The sequence below is a fragment of the Rhincodon typus genome, chromosome 37, assembly GCF_021869965.1.
Source record: "Rhincodon typus isolate 14 chromosome 37, sRhiTyp1.1, whole genome shotgun sequence".
Lineage (NCBI taxonomy): Eukaryota > Metazoa > Chordata > Chondrichthyes > Orectolobiformes > Rhincodontidae > Rhincodon > Rhincodon typus.
The window spans coordinates 13562332-13581351 of record NC_063368.1 but is presented as its reverse complement, the minus strand read 5'-3'; positions in this window follow the sequence as shown (position 1 = coordinate 13581351).

Sequence of the window (19020 nt, the reverse complement as noted above, 5' to 3'; positions counted from 1 at the left end):
TGGTCATCTTGTTACAGAAAGGTTGTAACTGCACTCGAGAGTGGACAGAGAAAATTGACAAGGTTATTGTCAGGACTGGAAGGATTGAGCTATGGGGAAAGATTGGAAACACTGAGGCTGTTCTGTTCAGAACAGAAGAGGCTGAGGAGAGATTTAATTGGCATGTGTAAGGGTCCCAAATAGAGTGGAAGGGTGGGGCCCATTTATCTTAATAGAGAAGTCAGCCACATAGGAAGTCTAGATTTCAAGTGATTGGTGGAAAGATTAGAGGGGAGATGCAGAAAAGGTTTTCCACCCTGAGATTGGTCAGTGTTTGGAACTCACTGCCAGAGAGGCAGAAACCCTCAACTCATTTCAAAGAGGTCAAGATCTGTATCTTGAGTGCCACAATCCCCAAGCAAATGGGGTGAAAGTTTGGAAAGTGAGATTAGACTGGGCAGCTTTTTCTTGGCCAACACAGACAAAATGGGCCAAGTGGAAGTTGAAGGGACTGCAACAGGGAGAACACATCACATATTTCATTGTGCACTTTGGGACATCCTTAGACTGAGAAAAGTGCTATATAAATGTAAGTTTGTTACTTATTGACTGTACAGCAAAGAATTTCAGTTGACTCGTAACCAATTATTCATAGAATAGAATCGTAGAATCCCTACAGTATGGAAGCAGGCCATTTGGCCCATTGAGTCTACACCAATCCTCCAAAGTGTATCCTACCAGACTCACCTCCCCTAACCCTGTCCCTGCAACCCTGCATTTCCCATGGCCAATTCACCTAGCCTACACATCCCTAGACATTATGAGCAATTTAACGAGGCCAATCCAGCTAAGCTGCATATCTTTGGACTATGGGAGGAAACTTACATAGATACAGGGAGAATGTGAAAACTCCACACAATCACCCAAATGTGGAATCAAATCCCTGATGCTGTAAGGCAGCAGTGCTAACCACTGATCCATCGTGCCACCCCTGTTTGTTATGTTTAAAATTCCAATAGAAATCTGTCATTGACATCATACAGATTTTTAGTTGCCAAAGTCATTGCATTTATTGCTTTTGTAAAAGGTTCTGATAGATTTGACTTTCTTCCCACCTCCTTTCACTCATCAGATCCAATGGTTGGAAGCCCTTCCCAATTATGGCTTAATTACAATGTACTCCAGGCACAGCTGTAAAACGAGATTGATTACATTTTTAAACCATTGGTTTCGTAAATTTAACTGCTGCACTGCAAAATGTCAACTTGACTTTACATTTCTATAAAAGAAATCCCTTTTTGTACCAATCTATTTGGCAACTCCGATGTCTCTTTAGATTGGAGCAGGGTCAAAGATTTGACAACTGGCTAGTTTTAATCTGAGGTTTGCAGGAAACCTTATCCAACCATAAAGTATCTTAACAAATTACTTTTGCGTTTATCGAATTCCACTGCACTGTTTAGGTGTTCTATTCTCCCTGAGGCAATGTTCAAACCCAATCCATTCAGAGCTGTCAGAAACGAACCAATTTCTGACAGATTATGAGGTACTTCGTATCAGCTATTGAGGTCATGCAATTCATAATTACAAATTTGCAGAATCTGGTGAAGCTCATAGCGCCTGCGGTTATGGCGTTGGCCTCAATCCCAGAAGAATGCTGTCAGTTTAGCAATCTAGGACCACAAGCAAAAAGAAACAATCTTAGGCTGGTTGTGCCCAGAGCCTTAGGATTCAGCCGTGGCTCACTTAACAGCGCTCCCGCCTCTCAGTTAGGAGGTCATGGGTCCAACGGCCACTCCAGAGATAGTCAGTCATTAATTCAGGCCAGAGGCACCACCATGGAAGTGCCACACTGTCAGAAGTGCAGGCTTTTGGGTGGAAAGTGAGGTCCCTTTCACAAATGCAAAGACAAGAAACCCAAACTACAAACCAAAGAAGGACACCAAGTTTCTTTGGCACCCTAGCCAACGGCTTTCGTTCAATTGACATTGTGGAAGCAAAGCATCTGGACAGTAGCACAACGTGGGATCTTGCTGTGCATAAGCTGGTTGACAGTATTGGTCTCTGTGACACACTTCATTGGCTGTAAAGTACACTGGGGTGGCCTGAGGTTGTGACAGGCAGTGACTAAATGCAGGCCTTTCTATCATTGATTGATTGATTAATTTATTATCACGTGTACTGAAATACAGTGAAAAGCTTTGTTTATGAGCGGTACAGGCAGATCACAACAAGCAAATGTTGTATAGTTCAAAATAACTTAGACAGAGGCATACAGGTTACATTGCACGGAGCATGCGCTAGGCGAGATCAAGGCTCCTACAAGATAATTATTTACGATACATCTCAGTGACTTGGATGAGGAAAGTGCATGTACAAAAGCAGATTGACACAAAAGCAGGTGGGAAGGCAAGTGGTGAGGAGACACAGGGAGTCTGCAGAGGGACATAGACTGGTTAAGTGAATGGGCAAAAACATGGCAGATGGAATATAATGTGGAAAAATGTCAGGTTATGCTTGACTTTGGCAGGAAGAATAGAACAGCTGAATATTATTTAAATGGAGAAAGACTATGGAAAGCTACAGAACAGCGAAATTTGAGACTCCTTAACCATGCATCACAAAAAGCCTGCATCCAAGTTCAGTGAGTACTAAGGAAGGCAAATGTAATGTCAGCCTTTATTTCAAAGGAATAGAGTATAAAAATAGAGAGGTTTTGCTAAGACAACACAAAGCACTGTCAGACCATAGCTGAAATTCTGTGAACATTTATGGACCCCTTATCTAAGGAAAAATATACATTGTAGGCAATCCAGAGAAGGTTCACTTGGTTGATTCTGGGTATGGAGGGACTGTCTTATAAGGGGAGGTTGAGTAGTTTGGACCTGTCCTCATTTGAGTATGGAAGAATGAGAGGCAGCCTAACTGAAACATACAAGATTCTTAGAAGACTTGATGCAAAGAGGTTATTTCCCCTTGTGGGAGAGTCTAGGGCCAGAGGGCATAATCTCAGAATAAGGGGTTATACATTTAAAATAAAGATGAGGAGGAATTTCTTATTTCAGAGGGTAGAGAATCCATGGAATTCTTTGCCACCGAGGGCTGTTGAGGTGGGGTCATTAAGTATATTCAAGGCTGAGATAGTTAGATTTTATTTCGGGAAGAGAATCAAGGATTATGGGGAAGAGGCAGGAAAGTGGAGTTGAGGATTATCAATCAGCCATGATCTCATTGAACGGCGAGTAGACTTGATGGACTGAATGGCCTACTTCTGCTCCTACATCTTCTGGTCGTAAAAACTGTGCACACCTTCCAAATAGTGGGGTCACCTGATGACCAATTTGAAAAGATGCCTTTTTGTTTCTATTCTTTCGTAGGACGTGAACATTAGTGGCAAAGTCAGCTTTTGCTGCCCATCCTGGTTGCTGAAGAGAAGGTGGTGGTGAGCTGCCTTCTCGAATCACTGCAGCCCCTGTTGTGTAGGTACACCCACAACGCTGTTTGGATTTTGACCCAGCAACAGTGAAGGAACAGTGATATATTCCCATATCGGGATATTGTGTGACTGGAAGGGGAACCCTCTAAAGGTGTTACTCCCATGTCTCTGCATCCTCACCTTTCTAAACCCTTTGACTCCCTTGTAAGTCAAGAATCTATCTACCTCTGTCTTAAAAATATTCAATGACCCCGCCTCCAGTGCTCTCTAGAGAATTCCACAAACTCATGACTTTCTGGGAGAAGATCTTTCTCCTCATCCCAATCCTAAATGCAAGTTGCCTTACTTTTAACCTGTGGCCCTTAGTCTCTCCCAAAAGGGGAAATATCCTTTCAGCAACCTTTCTGCCAAGTCCCCCCAGGATCTTACACATCTCAATAAGATCACCTCTCATTCTTCTAAACTCCAATGGACACAAACTCAATGTGTTGAACCTTTCCTCATACTCGAAGGGTTACTGGGGGTAGATGGGAATGTGGAATTTGAAACACGTAGGTCAGCCATGATCATGGTATTATTGACAGTAATAATTATGCTTCTGCCCTTTTATCATATGCTTTGTATGAACGTCATGCCAGGGATCAATCCAGTAACCTTCTTTGAATGTTTCTAACACAATGATGCCCTATCTTAGTTGAGGAGACTGAAACTGTATGCAGTACACTAGATGTGGTCTCACCAACAATCTATATACTGTCGTAAAACATCCTACTTTTATATTCCATTCTCCTTGCAATAAACGACAACATTCCATTTGCCTTCCTATTCACTTGCTGTATCTGCGTACTAACATTCTGTGATACATGTACCAGGGGATCCCCCTGCACCTTCAAGATCTGCAAGCTCTCATTACTCAAATAATATACTGCTTTTCTCTTCTTCCTGCCAAAGTGTAAAAGTTCACATTTTCCTGCATTATATTCCATTTATAATTTTTTTTGCTTTATCTATCACATCACATTGCAGCATCCTTATGTCAGTGTTTTCTTTCCACTCATAGGATGTGGGCCTCACTGGCTGAGCCAGCATTTACTGCCCTTCCCCAGTTGCCCTTGAGAATTGGAGCATCACAGTGGTTAGCACTGCTGCCTCACAGCGCCAGGGACCCAGGTTCAATTCCAGCCTCAGGCAACAGTCTGTGTGGAGTTTACACATTCTCCCTGTGTCTGCATGGGTTTCCTCCAGGTGTTCTGGTTTCCTCTCACAGTCCAAAATAAATTGCCCATAGTGTTCAGGGGTGTGTAGATGAGGCAGGATACAGGGGGATGGGTCTGGGTGGGATGCTCTGAGGTTCAGTGTGGACTTGTTGGGCCAAAGGGCCTGTCCCCACACTGTAGGGATTCTAAGCTGGTGGTGGTGAGCTGTCTTCTTAGACTATATGCTGTAGCTAGATCCACAATGCTGTTGGAAAGAGAAATCCAGGATTGTAATCGAGCAACACTGAAGAATTCCCAAATATTTTTCCACTATGTCCTTATACCACAGGGAGGTGATGATCTAGTATTGTTGTTGCTGGATTGTTAATCCAGAGACCCAGATAATGTTCTGGGGACTTGGGTTCGAATCCCACCACGGCAGATGGAGGAATTTGAATCCAATTTTTTAAAATATCTGGAATAAGAGTCTAATGATGACCATTAATCCATTGTTGATTGTCAGAAAAACCCATCTGGTTTGCTAATGACCTTTAGGGAAGAAACTACCATTCCTACCTGGTCTGACCTACAATGTGACTTTAGACCCAAAGCAATATGGTTGACTCTTAAATGCCCTCTGGGCAATTGGGGATGGGCAATAAATGCTGAGGCTCTCATCCCATGACTGAATAAAAAGAAATCAAGGCTTGAAAATTGTCATGAGCATTGCCTTACGTCTTTTTCAAAACTTACTTTCCGATCTATCTTAGTATTAGCAAGAAATATAGCGACCATATATTCAGTCCCTTCATCCACGTCATTGATATAAATTGTAATTAGCTGAAGTCTCAACATTAATCTCTTTGGCACTCCACTAGTTACAGTTTGCCAATCTGAAAATAACCCATTTATGTCTACTCACTGCTTCCTGTTAGCTAACTAATCCACTAAGTCAATATTGTACCTCTGCACAATGAGCTTTTTATTTTGTGCAATAATCTTTGACGTAGCTCTTTGACAAATGCCTTCTGGAGATCCAAGTACACCACATCCACAGGCTTCTCTCGATCCACATTGTTTCTTACTTCCTCAAAGAACTTTAACACATTCATCAAACATAATTTCCCTTTTGCAAAACTATGTTGACTTTGCCTGATCATACTGAGATTTTCTGTGCCCTGCTATGACAATGGATACCACTATTTTGCCTTTGATAGATGTTAGGCTGATTAGCCTGTAGTTTCCTACTTTCTCTCCTTCATTTCTTGAACAGAGGCATTGTATTCACTACTTTCCAATCTGATAGATCTAAGGATTTTTGTTTGGAAAATCAAAACCACTGCACCTACTATCTCAGCAGCCACTTATTTTAGGGAACTGGGACCTTGGGGGTGAAATCTGTCAGGAGCTAGGGACTTCTCAGTTTTTGGTTCTAATAATATTCTCAGTATCCTTTCCCCAGTGATTGTAAGTGTTGTAAGTTCTTCCCTCCCTTTTCCTCTTGATTTACAATTAATTCTGTGGTCGGTTATTTGTATCTTCTAAAATCAAGACAGGCAAAAAATATCTCCAGCACTTTCTGTTTTTAATTGCTAAGTATCTGTTCAATTCATCCATCATTTCCTAATTTTCCATTATTCATTCCCTCCACTTACTTTGTAAAGAAACAATATTCATTTTATTTACTGATTTGCTTTTTAAATACCTATAGAAACTCTTATCTGTTTTTATATTTCTAGACAGTTTTCTCTCATACCGTAATTTCTTCCTTTTTTGTGTTTTGTTTTGCTGTGTTTTTATATTCTTTTCAATCTCTGACCTTCCCCTAATCTTTGTGGGATTGTATGTTTTGTCTTTCGAGTTGATATTCTCTTCAACTTCCTTCTAAACACATCAATGTTATATCCTTCACCTGCAGTCTTTCTTTCTCAGTGGAATGTATTTTTGTTGTGTGCTATGAAATATCTCCTTAAATGTCTGCTACTGCATCTCTACTAAACTATCCCTGAACCTAACTTTTCTGTTCACGTTGGCCAGCTCTGTCTGCATGCCCTTAAATATTGCCCTTATATAAGTTTAAAACACTAGTCTTAGATGTCACACTGAAAGTGAAATGCAATCATGCTATGATCAGTGTTACCTGGAGGAACCTTTACCACAAGATCATTCAAAAGTTCCGTTTTGATGCACATTACCAGATCTAGTACAGAGTTTGTTCCAGTCATACTGGATTTGAAATGTCAACTCCATTTCTCTTTCCACAGATGCTGTCAGACATGTTGAGTTTCTCCAGCACTTCCTGCTTTTACATCAGATTTCTTGAATCTGCAGTATTTTGCTTTTATTATCCCAAAGGATCTACCCTAATTGGAACTCAATCATGGTAGGAGACTCCCAGGAGGAGAAAGGAAATGCTTTAGGGATGTCCTCAAACCATTGCTGAAGAGGTCACTTACATGAATCCCTAACTTGTTGTCTCATTCGGGAAGGCACCGAACACATTGAGAAAATGGAAAGGCAAAGTCAGACCAGTGAAGGGTGCATACAACCTCCCAATGGCTGTTCAACCCAACCTTTCGAGCATCCTTCTGCCCCACCTCTCACAGAGTCTGCAAATTGAGCTTTGATCTCATCAGCCATCTCAAAAACCACTGACATGGAGTGAGACCAATTGCCCTCAATTGCATGAATCACAGAGCCCCTACAGTGTGTGGCAGGAGGCCATTCGGCCCATTGAGTCTGCACCGACCGTCTGAAGAGCATTCCACCCAGGCCACCAAACCTACCCTATCCCCATAACTCTGTATTTAGCATGGCTAACCCACCTAACCCGCACATCCCTGGACACTAATGGGCAATTAACACGGCTAACCCACCTAATCTGCACAGCCCTGGACATTAATGGCAATTTAACATGGCTAACCCACCTAACCTGCGCAGCCCTGGACATTAATGGGCAATTTAACATGGCTAACCCACCTAACCTGCAAAGCCCTGGACATTAATGGGCAATTTAACGTGGCTAACCCACCTAACCCGCACATCCCTGGACACTAATGGCAATTTATCATGGCTAACCCACCTAACCTACACATCCCTGGACACAATGGGCAATTTAACATGGCTAACCCACCTAACCTGCACATCCCTGGACACAATGGGCAATTTAGCATGGCCAATCCACATAACCTGCACATCTTTAGACTGTGGGAGGGGTTATCATGTAGATTTTACACATGAAAGGTCCCTGGTTCGAAACCAGGCAGAAACGGCGCTATTGCCTTATTATCCGGGCAAGGTCTGTTGCCCCCACTTGTTAGCTAAAAATTAATGTAATTTTGGAGCCCTCTGTGGTGTGATGGTAGTGTCAATATTTCTGAGCTGGGATGTCTGAGTTCAAATCCCAGCTGCCCCAGAGGTGTGTAATAACATCTCTGAACAGGATCATTAGAATATATAGGCTGTGGGAGGAAATATCAACTGACCAAGAAGAGAAGAAATGACAGCCTGGACTAGATGGGGTGAGTAGCCTGTTCTTCTCCATATATGTTATGTTTAAAATAACCCCGAACATTGTGGGTCCATGCTCAGATTTTTAAAATGTATGTACACACATTGGGTCTTGAATAACAGGGTACAAACTGATTGCTTTGTCATCACAGCAGGAAGCATGGCCAGGGCTATTAAGAATGCTTAGTTGCCAGAGAGTTAAATATCAGAACACTTAGATGATTCCTTTCCCCATCAATCATTTAAATAACTCTGAATTAGTCATGAAATTAATCCACGCTAATTAAAAGCCTACACAGAGGAGGTGAAGGTCACAGCAGTACGGAGTGCTGAATTAGCTCAGGAATGTGCATCCAATTTCATCTGCAGCCTGGGAGAGTGGCACCGAGCCTTTTCTACAGAGAAACAGTCATATGGACCATAGAATCCACCCTCAGAGGCATCTTAAACTGGCAGCCTGCATGATTTACTTAAAAATACTTGCAAAATAATCTCTAATCCTCGTAAGCATGGTGCTAAACCCTCCTGCTCAGAGGGTTATTGTAAATGTCAGACTCTACTGTTTGTTGATCTCTGTATTTTAAAGCATCTTACCTTCTGGGAGGCCATATGGAGCTGAGAAATGAACTTACCAGACGACTGAGGATGAGCCAATTAGATCTTGAGCCGGAAGCATTACGTGTTCAAGAAAATAATAGTTTCTGAACTTTCAACAGTGCGTGGACTGTGCAGACTTGCCCCAAGGGTTCCAAATGTATAGGAGTAGAGAATTGTAATTATATCTCTTTGCCACTGTGTCAACTGCAAAGTGACATCCACAATAGATGTAGGTAGTATTTTCTTTCATTGAGGCAAGGCCCAAAGGGGCAGGTCACTACTGTTGCTGAAAAATAAGCACAGGATGGATCCAAGTGCTGGGAAAATGGGATTAGAACGGTTAGGTACTTGTTTTAGACTGGCGCAGACCTGATGGGCTGAAGGGCCTTTTTCTGTGCTGTGGGCCTCTATGAGAATGTCGGCAGCAATAAGTATTGATTTTTAAAGTAGGAGAAAAAGGAGTACTGATGGAAGGTCTTGAAGGGGGAAGAGAGGGAACTGGAGAAGTGTAAGGATTGAGGGAGGCAATTTCAGAGCATGGGTTTTATTTAGCTGAAGCTTGGAATGATGCACTGGGGTTATACAAGAAACCAGAATGACAGAAATGCGCAGCACTGCCGGGGTTGTTCAGGTCTGCTACAGATGCTATTAACAAAGCTATTTGAAGTGGCAAATTAAGAACATCTCACAAGATGCGCACTGGCCTAAGTGCAATTTGTCTGATGGTAAATTGGCACTCCCATAAGAAATAAACTGGTGACAACACTCACTGCCCTTTAGGCTCAATCAAATGGTTAGTAAAGTTGACAGACACAATACAAATGCTTTTCTTGGCTTTGCTGAGTAGACAGACCAGCCGTTTTCATCATTCTTTCTTCATTAGCCTGATGATGCACCTCAGCCTGAGATCAGCTTCTTTTTAGTCAGACTCATTCTGTCATGAACCCTTTATGGGAGGTCAATGCAGTTCTTTGACCTGAATTCAGCGAAGTTACAACTTCAGCCCATTCAAGGGCTGCAAAACACAGTGTAAAAGCTGAGCATATATGAAGCAGAAATCCCATATATCTTACGCCAGGAGGAATAAAGAATTTGGGTTTATCTAAAGCTGCATCATGTTCTCAGGGCCTCTTTAAATGCTTTGCAACCAACAAGGCAATTTTGAAGTTCGGTCACCAGTTATATAGACTGAGGAGGAGAGACTTTGTGTACAGCATGATCCCAAGATTAGACAAAGCCCCAGTAGAAAATCTCAGCAGAACCTTGCGGCAATGCACTGGGGCATGTTTGGCTTGTGTGTTTGAGTCCAAAAATGAGACTTAAATTCACCATTTCCTAATTCAAAGGAAAATAGGGCTATCAATTCAACCAACTGAGAATCAGGAACACTGCAATGCTGAGTATCCAGAACAAAACCAGAAAATGCTTCAGAAATACTGTGAGCTGGTTACTTCTGAAAGAAAAGTGGGATTGATATTTTGGGTGTGCCACCAGCCTTTACTAACCACTGTGCAAACAAACACCAGCTACTCTATCACCATTGCAGTTTTGTTCTGCCCTTTAATGATGAACTCTCTGCTGTGGTGAGCACAGAACAGATTCAGTTTGTGGCATCCACAGTACAATTTGCATTATCTACCAGATGAACAGATGAGGTTGGAGAATGGTTTTATTCTTCATTGATGTGTACTGCAGGAGAGCAGACCTTCACACATGCCCTTGGATGTTCACAGACTGGACTCCCAATATTAACTGAATGGCAGGCTGCTTTCTCCTGTTTACCTCTACTGGACCCCTTTAAGCAAGAGGGATTGAAGAATGCATTTCAGCTTTTGGTTCGGCACGACTAATCCAATCCCAATAGGAAAAATCATCATCATCCCAAAGGGCCACTCGCTCGTTAAACAGAGACAACTGGTGGTGAGCTTAACCTGAGGGAACACCGTCCCTCAGACGAGGTTCAAAGGGCAGGACCTGCACGGTGACCCCAGCTGATACTGGAATTGAACCCACACTGTTGGCATCGCGTACCAGCTATCCAGCCACCTGAGCTGACTGACACCCAAAACATTGCAGGGGGCAGTTTCATTGTACTGGTGGTGACTGACAGCCACATATGACCAGTTGTCCCCAAGATCCCAAGACATAACCCCCATTTCAGACAACTAGACGGTTGAGAGATTTACGGGGCTATCACTGAGACAGAAATGTTTTATCTGCAACACACTACTAAGAACATCGTAGGTTTTTATTAATAATCCCAATTTGTGTCAGCAGTTCTGTCTCTGAGTCAGAAAGTTTTGGGTTCAAGTCTAACTCCAGAGGCTTCAGCACTTAATCTGGGCTGACACCCACCGTCAGAGGCACTTTTTTGGATGAGATGTTAAGTCCGTTTGCCCTCTCAGGTGGAAGTAAGGATCCCCAGTGCAATGGCCATTTTTATCCCTCAACACTGAAACTAATTATCCATACAGATAGAAAGCATTCAATCCGAGTGCATTGCAGCTTGGTAGGGCAACTGCTGTGCCCAGGACTGTAAGAAACTACAGAAAGTTGTGTGCACGGCCCAGACCATCACAGAAGCCAATCTCCCATCCATCGACTCCATTTACACTTTTCATTGCCACAGAAAGGCTGCCAACATCATCAAAGACCCCTCCCACTCTGGTAATGCTTTCTTCCAACTTCTTCCATCAAGCTTGAACATACACACCAATAGATTCAAGAACAGCTTCTTCCATGCTATTATTAGACTGCTGAATGCACCTCTCTAATTTCAACTCTAACGTTGATCTTGCTTTGTGCACCTCCTGTGCAGCCATAACCTTGTATGCCTCGCTCTGTCTAAGCACTCTATAACCCATGTGTCCTTGTTTGCTATAAGCTGCCTGTACTGCTTGCAAAACAAAATTTTCCACTGTACTTAGGTACGTGACAACAATGAATCAAATCAAATCAAAGTCATTTTCACATTGCTGTTGATGAGGGCTTGCCATGAGCTATTTTACTTATATTGATGGATGCAGGTACAGTTTGAACATTTAAAAGACATTTAAACAGGTACATGAATTGGAAAGGTTTAAAGGGATATGGGCCAAACACAGGCAAGGGGGATTAGTTTAGTTTGAGAGACTTGTTCGGCATGGACAAGTTGGACCAAAGGGTCTGTTTCCATTCTGCATGACAATCACGGTAATTCAGGAGTACCTTATTGACTGTCAGGCATTTTTGGAGACATTGAAATCATGAAAGGTGCTATAAAAATGCAGTTCCTTCCTTCTATTGTTCTGATCACTACCAAAACAATCGATGTTGTGTTGATTTCCAGTAAACCCGATTTATTGGAAACCATTAAAGTCATTCACTAACAGCCTGCAGCATCACCACAGAAGCTGACCAAATCTGCTCCAAAATCGACGCCTGACACCAGATAATTAACCCATGAGATTCTGAGTCACCTTCAGACAGCTGGATCACCTCCCTCTCCAGACTACAGGCCTCTATACTACAAACAGCAGTCATTTAAGTAGATGAGAGGCCCCACCACCCCCATCCCAACATACATTCCTGCACCCCATCCTTGAGTCTAGGACCACAGGGCATAATCTCAGAGTAAGGGGCTATCCATGTAAGGAGGAATTTCTTCTCTCAGAGGGTAGTGTATCTGTACAATTCATTTCCACAGAGGGCTGTCAAGGCTGGGTCATTATATACGTTCAAGGCTGGGACAGACATTTTTAATCAGTTCAGGAATCAAGGATCAAGAAAGAAAGTGGAGTTGGGGATTGTCAGATCAGCCTTGATCTCAATGAATGGTAAAGCAGACTCAGTGGGTCAAATGGCCTACTTAAGCTCTTGCATCTTCTGGTCTAATCCCCCAACTACCTGACAGGGCAGGCAAGTCTGCGCTGAAACACACTGTTCTCACTATCTCCCTGATGGAGCAAATCTAAAAATAGAAAGTCTTCTGCTGAAACCTGAGGATCAGTTAGGGGGCAGAGGTCAGCAATTACATAGTGGGTTACTATTAACACACTTCACTTAATGATGTTACAGCAAATTTCAGTGCAAATATAGCACTGAAGATAATTTCAGATATGTGCAGAATGTACTAAAGGCTCAAAATAATTCCAGCCTTAAGGCCAAAGAGTAACATTATTCCCAATTACCCAGACAACCTGTCAAATCAAGACTCTCTCTCTGTACCTAGTTGTTAAGTACCCAAATTACTTCGCACTTTATCAGGCTACAGCTCCTTAAACTTAAGACTAATAGTTGTCTGGTCAAGACAATGCTATTAACCCTTCTAAATACGAAGTGAACTCTCCAACCTTTAAATTAAAACAGAGTAAGGCTGCTAGCTTCTTCCAATAGCTAATTGATAAGATGGCAGAACTACTTGGCTGTGCATCAAAAATTGGGGTTGGTTTGCCAAAGTTTGCTTGCTCAGTGCATCCGGCCTGCCAAGAGACGCTTCTGCAAAGGACCTTAAGCTAAGGTTCCAACTCCTGATCACTAAGCAATGCCCTTGTTGGAAAACACGAGAATATAAAGTGGATTGCCCCTTCTCCGAGATGGCCCGGATGTAAAACCCAACTGTGACGGGTGCATGTGTTACACACATTCCAACAACTTTCCTTTCACCAATGGGAAACAGAGATCAGGCAGGATGCACGGAGAAGTGACCAGTCAGATTCCTGCCAAAGTGGAATTTCACCTCCATTATGTTATGTCCTTGCGTGAAAGTCACACACTTTCACAAGGAACAGTAAACTAAGTAAACTAAATCAATAATATCAGGGAGACAGGCAGGAAAATCTGACAAAGGAACTTTAAGAAAATAAAACTGTCTGCTATTGCAATCAGGCAATTGAAACGGAGCAAAAAATCAATTATCGGGGGCATAAAGTTAAGGGGCAGAAGGTTTAGAAGGGACGTAAGGGAAAAAAATTTCACTCAGAGGGTGGTGGGAATCTGAAACTCACTGGTATAACAGCAGTAAAAACATAAATCACCGTAACATTGAAGTCATTCATTCATTCATTGGCAGTCCATCGCGGATGAAGATGACTCTCTTCCACTCTCAGGGTGAGTCTGTAGGTGGCTGTCCAGTCTGATGCAGCTACTGCAAGCTCTGTTACACTTGGGGTAGAAGGTGGTCATGGGAAGGGATGGTTGGGGCGTTGGTGTGGCAACGCTCTCCTTTTGCTGTTTTCGACCGGCTTCCGTGTTTTCCTGACAGCAAGTTTCAAGGTGCTCGACTTCTTCTCGGATGCCCCTCTCCTCCACTTTGAACAGTCTGGGGCCAGTGATTCCCAGCTGTCTCTGGGAACGCTGCACTTATTCAGTGAGGCCTTGAGGGTATCACTCAACATTGAAATATTCAGATATGCACTTGCAATGCCAAGGCATACAAGGTTATGGGCCAAATGCTGGAAAATGAGATTAGAATAGTTTGCTAGTTGTTTTTGACTGGCACAGACTTGATGGGCCAAATGGCTATTTTCTGGGCTGTAGATCTCTATGACTCTAAAAAGCAAGGGTCCAACTGGAGAAATGAGCATTGGTGACAGCTTAAGGCACTGTATTACCACAGAGAGAAAATTGTGCATGGCAGCTAACCTATAGCAGAATCTGATTCAAGACACAGAGGGACACATTCTCTATATGGGACAGAAAATAAATAAATATAACAGCTTGCTCAGTAAATCCAACACTCCATTCATCACAGGGATAATCTCTGTCAAGGAATATCTTTGCTGTTGTAGCAGAAAATAATAGCAGTTAATATAATATGTACTGGACTATTGTTATTTCCAATTCACCCTTTTGAGACATAACCTGTTGTTTTATAAGCATATAACATTGTTTTGAGTTATAGAGAAAACGTTTGCAAACATTGACATGCAAATTGCACAATTAACATAATGCACTTAACGTTATCTATTAGCAATACAACTATACCTTCTAAGTTCCAGGAATCTTTAATATATTAGGCGAAATGTGGAAGTACTTATGTATGTTCACCACCTCTTCACTGCATCTTTTTTGCAAATGAAGAAAAGGAAAGGAAATCAAGATATTAGCAAGCGAGCTCATTGACAAAGGAATTCCCTGAATAAAAGAGTTTGGGAATAAAATACAGGAATTTTATCTATATGCATTTGTTTCTTTATTTAATTAAACCAAAACAATTCAACCGACCAGACATGTCCCAAAAGCTTTTATCTGGGAGTAAGGAATTATCAGTCTCCATTTTATGCAGCATGTTTGAAAAAATCCTCTCAAGCTAACCTAGAAAGCAAGGCCCACAAGGTAATCCTCGCGTGCAGTGGAACAGTGCACCTGTGCAGTTTAATTCCTAGAGATGTGATTCAAGCCGTGGATGAGTCAAAAGGTGCATGTTTTCAACCCCCACCAACCCATACAGATTGCTGCTCTTGCTTCAAGTAAGTAATAAGCGTGGCCATGGGAAGGATTGGTTGAAAAGAAAAATTAGAGAGAACAAATCTAGCACTTTCAATACTGTCCCCAAAATATCTGAAAGTTTTACAGACAATTTTTTTTAAAATACACCATCTTGATGGGTCAACACTGTTGCAGTGTGGGAACCAGGGCAGCCAATTTATTTACTTAATTCACAGGATGAGGGCATTGCTAACTGTCCAGAGGCAATTAAGAGTAAACCACATTGTCGTGGGGTCTGGAGTCACCAATAGGCCAGACTGGTGAGGATGGCAGCTTCCTCTCATAAAGAACAATTTTGAACCAGATGTATTTTTCCCAACAATTGGCACTGGTTTCATGGTCATCATTTGACTCTTAACTCCAGATTGTGATTGAATTCAAATTCCATCATGTCTATGACAGGATTCGAACGCTGGTCCCCAGAACATACTCGGGTTGCTGCTTTAGAAGTGCAGCGATAATACCACCAGGTTGTTGCTATACACAGCAAGCTCCCACAAACAACTGTGCAATAATGACATGAAAATCTGCTTTTTTTTGTGATATTGGTTGAGGGGTAAATTGTGGCTGATTCACCAGCAAATACAGACATCTTTTACATCCAAATAAAAGGACAGATGGGTTTCTAGTTTAACATCTCATCTGAAGGATGGTACCTCAGACAGGACAGCACTCCCTCAGTACAGTATCAGGATGTTCCCAGCAGCAAGATTTGTAACCACAAGTTTATGACTTAGTGGTCAGAGTGCTACCACAAATATTTTGTTTTGAATGGTCAAAATTCTAATTGTTATGTCTAGTGGTTGTGCACATCTTCTGTTTCGATGCAGTTCAATCATCATGTGCACAATCTAGGGCACTGCTCCAACTCCTGACTAGATGCGAGGATAAATGCCACATGCACCAGCTGTTCTCCAAGATTCTGCTTGCACGGCTATTCTGCATAAAAACTGAGACACTTGCAAGTCAGAAGGCACTGCACAAGAAGCAATGCAGTCAATCTCAACCCCCTTCTCAGCTAATATCCATTTTTAAAAAATAGTTTTAAATTATTTTTTACATAAAAGTGTAGCTATCGCTGGCTATGTCAGCGTTTACTGCCTATCTTTAACTGCCTTGAAACTGAGTAGCTTGTTAGACCACTTCAGATGGCAGATAAGAACAGCCACATTGCTGTTGGTCTGGAGTCACTTGTAGGCCGGAATTTCCTTCCCTAAAAGACATTATTGACACACAACACTGTTTGCATTAGACCATTAGACTAACATTTTACTCCAGATTTATTTTGTTGAATTCAACCGCTATGGTGAGATTTGAACCCATCACTCAAAATATTAGCCTAGTATCTGGTTTACTAGTCCAATGACAATGTCACTAATCCAGCACCTACCCTGGAGACTTTTCAGTGAGGGATCGAGAGACAGCAGGCAAGAAGTTTCACTGACACTACAACTGCAGAGCTCTGCTTCTTCCCAAGACCACACAGATTTTTTCGTACCCGATCTGTGATGTTTGAGGACAAGCCCAACACCAGGTAAGCTAACTCTGGACTTCAAAGGATTTTATAATGCAGGAGACTATTTGGTTCATTACACCATGCCAATTATTTCTGAGAGCGAACAAATTAAACCCACAACCTGGAATTTTACTCACAGCCCTGCAACTTTTTTCCATTAGATTTTACTCAATTTCTTTTTGAAAATTAATGTTGAATTTGCTTCGACCACTAATCAGGCATTGCATTATAGATCACAATTTGCTGTGTAAAACAAAAACTCATCTCCCATTTGGTTCATTTGCCAATTATGTGAAATCTGTGTCCTCTGGTTATTGACACTCCTGCCAGTGGAGATAGTTTCTCCCTATTCAGTCTGAAAAAAGCCATAATTTTAAGCACCTCAAATTTTGCATTCAGTTTTGGTTGAAGCAAAGTCCAAGAATGGAAAACCTTTCCAATGTTTTGTTTTTGCTTCCACAGGTCCAGAAATTCTGAGGCCAGCTAGAATAGGGCAAACATTACCAGCATAAGATTCATTAACTCAATCTGAAGTAAAGGCACAGTAAGAGGCTGCTTGATGTCACTTGTCCTAAGCCATCAGAGGCACTTTTTTTTTATATACATGAGCTGATTTCTTGAACTGCTGCAGTCCAGATGCTGTAGGTTAACCCATTATACCATAGGGAAGGAATTCCACGATTTTGAATCAGCAACAGTGAAGGACGGCGATATATTTCCAAGTCAGAAGGGTGAGTGGCTCAAAGGGGAACTTGAAAGTGAGCAGTGCTCCCATGTATCTGCTGTCCTTATCTTTCTACATAGAAGGGGTCATGGGTTTGGAAGGTGGTATCTAAGGATCTTTGGTGGATTTTTCCAGTGCATCTTGTAGAAAGTACACACTGCTGCTACTGAACATCAGTGGTGGGTGGAATGGATGCTTGTGTTTGTGGTGCCAATCAAGTAGGCTGTTTTTTCCAGGATGGTGACAAGCTTCTTCAGTGTTGTTAGAGCTGCCCCCTTCAGGCAAGTAGGGAGTATTCGATCACACTCCTGACGTGTGCCCTGTAGCTGGTAGGCAGGATTTGGGGAATCAAGAGATGAGTTACTTGTAGCAGTATTTCTAGCCTCTGACCTATTTTTATAGCCACTGTGTCTATGCAGGGAGTTCAGCTGAGTTGCTGGTCAACGGTTACCCCAAGAATGTTGATTGATTGGGATTCGAGTCCTCAAGTTTACTTTGCCATTCTATAAGACCGTGGCTGATTTGCCTCAGGCCTCAAATCCTCTCTCATACCGGCTCCTCAAAGCTCTCAACTCCTCAATATTTCAAAATTCTATATACTCCCTCTTTAAATACTTTCAGTGATCTAGCTTCCACAACTCTGTCTGATTGAGAATCATAGATATTCATGATCCTCAAAAAAGAAATTCCAGTATTAAATGACTGTCCCCTTATTCTGAAACTGCGTCCTCTGGTCTGAGACTCCACCAGTAGAAACATTTTCTCAATAGCTACGCTGTCAAACCGTTTTGAAACCTTCTGGGCTTCAACAGAATCATCCCTCATTCTTACAAGCTCCCCTAAATAAAGTCTTAACCTGTTTAGTCATTATTGATAAGTCAACCCCTTCATCTCAGAAATCAACCTCATGAATCACTTTTGAATTGCTTCCAATGCTAGTATATTCTTTCTTAAATACAGGAACCTAAACTGTACAGATTACTCCAGGTGCAGCCTCACCAACCCCCTGTACAGTTGTAACAAGACTTCGCTGTTTTAATCTCCAACTACCTAGGAATAAAGGTCAAAATTCCATTTGCCTTAATGACCTGCTGCATCTGCTTGCTAACCTTTTATGCTTCACACACAAGAACACTCAGATTGCTGTATCCTGAACTTTTTTGGAGTCTTCTCACTATTTAAATAATAGTTTGACTACCAAAGTATATGACCTCACACTTTCTTACATTAATCCACACCTCCCAAGTTTTTGCCCACTCACGCAACCCATCTATCAATTGACAAAGAGACGAAGGCAGGTGAGGACCTGGAAACAATCATAATTACGGAAGAGGTAGTGTTGGGCAAGCTAATGGAGCTAAGGATTGATAAGTCTCCTAGCCCTGATGGAATGCATCCCAGGGTACCTAAAGAGATGGCGGGAGAAATAGCAGGTGCACTGGCGGTAATTTTCCAAAATTCGCTGGACTCTGGGGCAGTCCCAGCAGATTGGAAAACAGCAAATGTGACACCACTGTTTAAAAAGGGAAGTAGACGAAAGATGGGGAATTATAGACCGGTTAGCTTAACCTCTGTAGTGGGGAAGATGCTTGAG